The sequence below is a fragment of the Archocentrus centrarchus genome, unplaced genomic scaffold, assembly GCF_007364275.1.
Source record: "Archocentrus centrarchus isolate MPI-CPG fArcCen1 unplaced genomic scaffold, fArcCen1 scaffold_92_ctg1, whole genome shotgun sequence".
Lineage (NCBI taxonomy): Eukaryota > Metazoa > Chordata > Actinopteri > Cichliformes > Cichlidae > Archocentrus > Archocentrus centrarchus.
Genome location: NW_022060301.1, coordinates 37,216 through 44,761, shown reverse-complemented (window position 1 = coordinate 44,761; position 7,546 = coordinate 37,216). Strand labels below are relative to the sequence as shown.

At 42.9% G+C, this 7,546-nt stretch overlaps 1 long non-coding RNA gene across 1 annotated transcript; it reads left to right on the top strand.

Annotated features, from left to right (window-relative positions):
- The first annotated feature begins 2,317 nt into the window (after positions 1–2,317).
- LOC115777998 (uncharacterized) lies at positions 2,318–3,989 on the top strand. The gene is made up of 3 exons (XR_004019731.1): positions 2,318–2,414; positions 2,824–2,936; positions 3,933–3,989. It is a non-coding gene; the product is annotated as an uncharacterized LOC115777998 (long non-coding RNA).
- Positions 3,990–7,546: the final 3,557 nt, after the last annotated feature.

Here is a 7,546-nt window from a genome sequence, read left to right as displayed (position 1 = left end):
CTTCAGATTACTGGACTGACCACATCAACCTTTTGTGAGGTCTGTCTAAAGAAAACTAACAACAATTCAGAATCAGAATCAGAATCAGAATCAGAAGGTTTTTATTGCCATATGGGTGAACAGGTTCACAGCATTAGGAAATTGCTGCGGTACTTCGTGCTTACAGAAAAAAACAAATAAGTATAAAAACTATAAGACAATATACAAGTATACAAATTGCAAATATACAGAGATATTAGTGCTATAACTATAACACAATATTACAAAATTACAAAATATACAGTGCAGAGACTAATTAAAAGATAAAAGAATGCAAACTATATTCCACTAATATGTACATCAGTGCAATCAGACAGGTGCATAGACATAGGGTCATCAGCGTTTGTGGAGGGTGGTGGTAACAGTCTTAGGGTAATTGTTCATGAGTCCAACAGCAGAGGGGAAGAAACTGTTCTTATGGCGGGAGGTTCTGGTCCGTATGGACCGTAGCCTCCTGCCTGAGGGGAGAGGGTCAAAAAGTCTGTGCCCAGGGTGAGAGTGGTCGGCTGTGATCCGACCTGCACGCCCCAGTGTCCTGGAGGTGTACAGGTCCTGGAGAGATGGGAGGTTACAGCCAATCACCTTCTCAGCAGAGTGCACAACGCGCTGTAGTCTCTGTTTGTCCCTAGTGGTGGCTCCAGCGTACCACACAGTGATGGAGGAGGTAAGGATGGACTCAATGATGGCAGTATAGAACTGCACCATGGTCCTTGCTGGCAAGTTGAATTTCTTCAACTGCCGCAGGAAGTACATCCTCTGCTGGGCCTTTTTGACGACAGAGGTGATGGTGGGCTCCCACTTGAGGTCCTGGGTGATGGTAGTTCCCAGGAAGCGAAAAGAGTCCACTGTGGTGATGGGGGTGTCAGGCAGGATGATGGAGGGTAGAGGGGCTGTGTGCTTCCTAAAGTCCACTATAATCTCCACTGCCTTCTGGGCGTTCAGTACCAGGTTATTGTGGCTGCACCAGGACACCAGACGTTTGACCTCCATCCTGTAGGCCGACTCGTCCCCGTCTGAGATGAGTCCGATGAGAGTCATGTCGTCTGCAAACTTAATAAGCTTGACAGACTGGTGGTCAGAGGTGCAGCAGTTGGTATACAGGGAGAAGAGCAGAGGAGAGAGGACACAGCCCTGAGGAGTGCCGGTGCTGATGGTCCGGGAGTCCGAGACATTCTTCCCCAGCCTCACGTGCTGCTTCCTGTTCATCAGGAAGTCAATGATCCACCTGCGGATGGGATCTGGCACGTTCATCTGGGACAGCTTGTCTTGGAGGAGATCAGGGATGATGGTGTTGAAGGCAGAGCTGAAGTCCACAAACAGGATCCTGGCGTAGGTTCCCTGGGAGTCCAGATGCTGTAGGATGAAGTGCAGAGTCAGGTTGATGGTGTCGTCCACAGACCTGTTGGCTCTGTAGGCAAACTGCAGGGGGTCCAGAAGGGGGGCTGTGAGGGACTTGAGGTGGGACAGCACCAGACGCTCAAATGACTTCATGACCACAGAAGTCAGTGCCACAGGTCTGTAGTCATTTAGTCCAGTGATCCTTGGCTTCTTGGGGACAGGAACAATGGTTGCGGTTTTAAAGCAGACAGGCACGTGGCAAGCCTCCAGTGAGGAGTTGAAGATGTTCGTGAACAATGGGGCAAGCTCGTTAGCACAGTGTCTCAGTGTGGCAGGTGAGACACCATCTGGACCTGGAGCTTTGCGAGCTTTGACACTCCTGAACTGCTTTAGCACCTGGTCCTCCTGAATACAAAAGTGCAGCGTCCTGAGAAGTTGGATGTGAGGACAGAAGCACACAAACATGTAGTTGTAGTGAGCTGCCAGTAATTTTAAATGAATTTGTTCCTCTAACTTTTGTCTGTCTCTCTATCAGCCCTGTGACACATTGGTGACCTGTCCAGGGTAAACCTGCCTGTGCCTGCTGGGATAGGCTCCAGCCCTCCACCCACACCCTGACAATCACATGTGGACAGACTAACTTCTTTTTTAGATTGTTCAAGAAAGTCCGTTGCGATGTGTTAAGCAATGCATTCATATTTAATTCAAAAAAAGAATCAAAGTTTTTCTATAAATTTGTGATGCATTTTTGTTTACTGATTCCAAGATGGCATAGTGGTCTTTAGAGAAATCCTGTTTGGATTTTTAAATGTTATTTCTGTTTTCTGTTGCTAGCGCAGCTCTGCAGTCACTATCCAGGTGGGTCAGTGGAAGCAGAAGCCCTCTGCTGATGTACAGGCTCTGATCAGCAACATCCAGCAAGACCCACACAGCCTCTTCTTGCTGGAGCTTTTTGTTTGCCTGTGACTGGAGTGTCAGATTTCTATTCGGGGGTTGCAGCTTTCCTGTGCTGGAGAAACCACTTCACACCTGCAGAGGTCAGTCAGTTTGCAGAGGTTATTAAAACCCTCCCACCCTGACTTTCATGTGGTGGATCTTATTAAACAAAACAGCAATATTTCAGTGGCTGCTGCTTATACCACAGGTTTACACTCTACAGATCCCTGATGGGCTCCTTCAACAAAGATGTTTAGTAGATGTTGGTCTCCAGTTTGATGCTCAGCATCTCCAAAGTTTGTTTCTTGTTTATTATTCATTCATACAAAGTAATGTGATATCTAGTACTAGTATAACTGTGTTAACCTGGTGCTCTTCATTTATGAAGAATTAATATTGGAGTATGAATGTTGGACCCTGTGGATCTGTGTTCTCTGGGCTTTTCTGACCTTGGTCTTTTTGCAGGGTCAAACAACAAACCTCGTATTACTGTACATGTTTCTTTCTCAGGTGGACCGTGATATGATGGTGACCCAGGCTGCCACCTTTGGTCTTGTGAGGAAGCAAAGCTCAGGAAGAAGGAATCCCTGCAGTCCTGTTCTTTTAGCTCCAAGCCTGCTCAGGTTAGTCATAGTTGTAGAACAATAACGAGTGCAATAACTGAGGTATAAAATTTGTGATTAGACGGCTGGAAAAGAGAGAAATATCTTCTATAATTATCACTATTTTAATCTTCGGTAACTTCGACATGTCGAGGTCACAAAAACAGGAGAAAAGAACTGCCCGGATGTTTGTCACCATTTGCCAAGTAGAGCACAATAAAGTAATGACAAATGTGACTTTGGCCACAGTTCTACAATAATAATTGACACAATAATAACCGTAATTGATTGTTCCCATATAAAAAATACTTGGAATGGCATAAAAGTCTGCAAAAGGTTTTATCCTTGTAACATCTGTAGCATCACCCTTACATAAGTCATGAATATGGGTAATTAGGTTCATAGCTTAGTGAGAGTATTACTATTTTTAATATTCAAAGTATCATAAGCTTGCTATGGTTGAGATTATTCTTGAAAAAATATTATTAGTTACTGCTTGAGCAATCTGCAGAAAAACATCTACAGGAAAAAAGGGAAAACCGAGCATCAGGAGTCGGACAAACACAGTTGATGCTGGTAGCTGTGGGTACAGACACACGATGAGTGAAAAGTGGGAGGTGGAGAAAAAAGCTCAGTGATTCATGGGACGTTCCCAACACCGTAGGCCTATAGTAGTGTCACTAGGGGAGATGGGGGGGGTTCAGGGTCACCTGATCCAGCCCTAACTATAAGCTTTATCATAAAGGAAAGTTTTAAGCCTAATCTTAAAAATAGAGAGGGTGTCTGTCTCCTGAATCCAGACTGGGAGCTGGTTCCACAGAAGAGGGGCCTGAAAGAAACTGTATTAATTCAGAATCAGGAGCTGCTACACCACCCAACATCTCACTGTCCATGATTATGAAATGCTGCCACCTGTCCTCTGATCTGTTTGTTCTGCTGTTGAAATGAAGATCCTAAGTTATCTAATGTTTAGTAATATAATATACTTCACTTCTGCATGTGATTTTCTCCAGCTAGCTTTAATCACAGAGGAAGCAGCAGACAGTTTGAGAGGTTTGGGCTCACAGATGGTGACAGCATGGAGAGACTGAAGAACTGCAGGAGTCACAGAGGAGATGACTCCATCTCACTGTCTGGACTTGCTGACTGATCTTCTTCTGCACTGCAGGTGTAGCACAGCACTTACAGGCTGCTAATATCTGAATCTTTGAATATTGGTTCTGTGTTTTTGTAATAAATAGGCTGAGTTTGGGACTTTTATACACACAGTGAAACCCAGCAACCAAGCAATACCTGTTACTGTTGTCTAATAAGTGTGTAACTCTTTAATCTTACCTGCTGCCCATCTTAGAAGGAGTGTTCATATAAACATGGAGGAAAAAGATGGAAGAATCTGAGCTGAACTTCCTGTTTCCTGCTACAGATGCTGACTGTGACCTCAGAGGACAGCTGGTCTGCAGAGTTACAAGTGAATCAAGGCAGAGGGCAGTCTGCCTGCAGCTTAAAAGAAAACATGCAGGTAAAGTGATGTGGATCAGTCGATAACCCTGTCACTACTTTCAAATGAGAGCCTGTTACAGAGAGACAGTCTGAGCCACTTTAGCCTCACAAGAAGGACAAAAATAAAGATCCAACTTTGACCATAATACAAACTAATCACTGCTGTGTGTTTTCAGACTCAGATGGGCAGGATCTCAGCATCAGACTGTCCAAACAGGCTGCAGCTTCAATAGCAGACTGAGACAGAAACAAGAGAAAACAGCAGCTTCAATGGGCTCCACAGGTGAGCGTGTTCCTGCACCAATCAGCATCTGTTCTGTCGGTCTGTGTACTTTAATAAATGTAGTATTGATAAGTACAGTAACCTAACCATAGTAACCATACGGCAGTCACTCAAAACATCTACTTTCTAACTGTCTGGCTGCTGCCTGCGACTCATTTTAGAAACCACGTGGTAACAGGCCTGAACCTCTGCTTCCTTTATTCCCCTCAAGGTCAAAGGTGATATTTTAAAGAGTCTTCAGAGAGAAGGGACTGATGTCACGTGTCGATCACGATTATGAAGATGACAGCAAGAGCAGCTACGACTGTAAAAGTCTGACCACGACTGTTTTGCACTTGTTTTACAAACAAAATTCAACAAACTCAGTTTAACTGAAAAAACGGCATTTTTACAGGCCACACTCACTGCACATAAGAAAAGAATAATTTAATCACTGATGACTTAGTGACTTTATAAAAGCTTTAAGTAGAGCCAGCTTTGAATATTAACACTTACCATATTGTACCTGTACAGCGTGTTTATGTACATGTATGATGCATGAGATGTTTTTCATGTTGAGGTCATTTCCTGATTTAGTTTGTAATCTTTCTTGGTTTTCTCTTCTTTGGAGCTGATTGTGAGTCAGTGTGTAACCTCACCTGCTTCCCTTTGTTCCACGTGACTTTTAAGTTTTTTGATTTCTGTTTATTTAAATTTCTGTTTCATTTTGATCTGTGTTGTGTGACCCTTGCAGACTGTTTTGTGGACTGCTCGCCTCGCTGTGTGTACCCACTGCCTGTTTTTGACTAAAGATTTGGATTTTTGACTTTTACCCCGTCTCTGTGTGTCCTTCGAGTCCTCTTCCGCTGAGTGAGGCACATACACATGTTTGAATTCAGTAACTCAGCTTTACTGCTGTTTTCAGCTGTGGTCAGCAGCAGTGACTCACAGCATGTTTGAGAAAGGAAATTCACTTTTATAAAGTGATTATAGTTGGGATAATAACAGTGTTTTATGCTTTTATTATTGAGTTATTACCTTTTAAACATACATGAAGTCAAATTATAAAGTTCTGTATAAAGCAGGAGCTGTGAAAAATCCTTCTGGCATTAGGACTGGCATATGATAAAGTATCATTAAAATAAAATATCAAAGTAAAGTATAATTAAAATAAAGTATCAAATGTTTAATAAAATATTAGAAAAATGTGCTCTTGTGCTATTGATAATACTGTCAATCAAATCAAATTCTTATACATTTTTTTTATTGTTTTTGCATATAAGTTAAATTGGATTGGAGGTGGTGACCATAAGCATACCAAAACAATGACAGTTCACAATAGAACATGAATTACTGCTCTAAGTCATCATAAATAATGAGCCTAATCCTCTCATCAGTGTCACATTGTTCTTCCAAGTCTTCACAATGTTAAGCTTTTTGTTTGTTTATATTTTTCCTTTTATTTTATAATCAAAACTGTGACCAAATCTACTCTCCTTCTCAAACTAATAATACTGGCAGTCCAGGGCTTCATAGTATGCTGAGCTAGGGTTAGGGTTAGGGTTAGTAATTCAGACTCTAAATGTCATCCATATTACTTTTGCTGAATCTAACAAGTAAGTAGGAAATTGCATAAGAAGTGGATTATTATTTAATATCCATATTGATTATAAGTCTTCATTTTCACCATTGATCCACCCAGGGTCTTGGTGGGGATGGGCTCTATCCTGGGATCCTTGGGTGAAAGTTATGTTGCACCCTGCAGGTCTGCAGCCCATCAGTCATATCTAACATTTGGTTCGAGATTATAAATCAAACTAAAATCAAAGCAGGCTCCTTGCATGGAAATGATGAGCTGACTGTGATCATGCTTTGACTCTCCTCCACCTGCTTCATCAAACCTCAGCAGTAACATATATGAAGGCAGCAGCTGACACAGTAACAGTGAGCACAGCGCACTGTGCAGTCTAAACTCTGCTCTGATTAATTATATGAATGTACAGGGAGTCAATCAGGATTGTGAAACGTCAGCTGCAGAGCCCCAGTCTCCATCATCAGGTCCCTGCCCGGTTCATTTTCCATCTTATAAACAAGACTTTAGAGGTTTTAGTGAAGTCACACTGTGACAGTGGCGTGCATACAGGTGTGTGTGCATCATCAGTGGCTACAAAAGCCGTTTTCTTAAAGGATAAAGTGGTGTTTGAGCCACAGTTACGGCGGAGCAGCGGCTCTTTGAAATGGGACGCAGCCTTCCTGCGGCAGACAGCTAAGATAAGATAGTGTTTATTTGTCACATGCACAGTTATACACAGTACAATGCACAGTGAAATGTATTTTGTACCTGCAACCATATATACACACACATATAAATAATAATAAGAAGAAGAATAAAAATAAAAAAAGTAATTCACACTATACACTATACTCTATATACTATACACTATACACACTTTTTAAATTATAATATTTACATTGTGCAATAATGGTCCAGTTAGGGCTCAGAGTTGAGCAGACGGATGGCTTGTGGGTAAAAACTCTTCTTCAACCTTTCAGTCTTAGTCCTCAGGCAGCGGTAACGCCGGCCTGATGGGAGCAGGGAGAAGAGAGAGTGTCCGGGGTGGCTGGGCTGTTTTAGGATCTTCATGGCCCTCAGCCTGCACTGCTTGGTGTAAATGTCCTGCAGGTTGGGGAGGGTGGTTCTGATGGTCCGTTCAGCTGAACGAACCACCCTTTTTAGGGCCATGAAGTCCTGCTTGGTGCAGTTTCCCATCCAGGTGGTGATGCTCCCACGCATGATGCTCTCGATGGTGCAGGTGTAAAAGTTCCTGAGCACCTTGAGTGGGAGCTTGAAGTCTCTCAGCCGCCTGAG